The sequence below is a fragment of the Montipora foliosa genome, chromosome 7, assembly GCF_036669935.1.
Source record: "Montipora foliosa isolate CH-2021 chromosome 7, ASM3666993v2, whole genome shotgun sequence".
NCBI classification, from domain to species: Eukaryota; Metazoa; Cnidaria; class Anthozoa; order Scleractinia; family Acroporidae; genus Montipora; species Montipora foliosa.
In genome coordinates this window covers 29,064,027-29,064,986 of record NC_090875.1, presented here as the reverse complement: position 1 = coordinate 29,064,986, position 960 = coordinate 29,064,027, and positions in this window count along the sequence as shown.

The window sequence follows — 960 nt, the reverse complement described above, 5'->3', positions numbered from 1 at the left end:
GACCTTGAATCAACCCCAAGGCTGTGGATGCGACTGGCATTTTTTCTGCAATGGTATTAGAAAGAATTGACTTAACGACAGCACTACACACAAATTAAGGAGCTTTGTTCAACTAATACCAACAATTCCTGCTGAGAAACACTGACTGACATATGGCTTGAGTGGTAGACAGCTCAGTAACTCAAAGTAAACTGCCATATTACCAGGACTAAAAAAAATATTAATGATAGAGGCACACACGCATACCTATATAGCCCTATATATAGCAGTATCCCCGATCCCTCCCCCCCATCCCCTCCAATGCTGTTGACTTAATTCAATGGACCCTGGAAAGTGAAACACTCCACAGATTTTTACTCTTCAACTGGGGGTGTCCTAGTGTGTCAAATGGGTAAAGTGTCTGACTGAAAGACTGCCTTCTGGACTCACTCCACTCAGACTGATCCACTGACTGGAACACTGAAATTTGGAGTCATTCTAGCTTTTGAAAATACCTTTGGCAACTTTGAATTTTGTGCCTTTTGCCTCTGTTTCAGTTTTTCTTTCAGTTCGGTATCTTTCTCCTTTCCTTCCTGGAGTTCTTTTTTTGCAGTTTGTAAACATCAGTTGCTTTCAATTTCTTGAGCTGGGCACCTACAGGTATCAAGAAACCATATACAATACATTTATTTAAGGAAGCTTAATTCATGTACATCAAATCGGTAACCATGGAAACTGTCTTTCCAACTTACAACATATTAGTCTCCTCAAAATCTCTCCGCTTATTGTCTGTAATGAAATAGATTTCACCGCACAGGTAATTAAGGCTCCAGAGCATCAAGTGTTTTAATGTTAACATCCTCATTAGGGCTACGTAAGAACGTCCCCGCCCCATGCCTTCTGTGGAGGCCCTAAGTTCGAGTGGAAGCTGCTCTAATTTCAACAGGCAGCGCTGTCATTTAATAGCAAGGGTTCATGCAG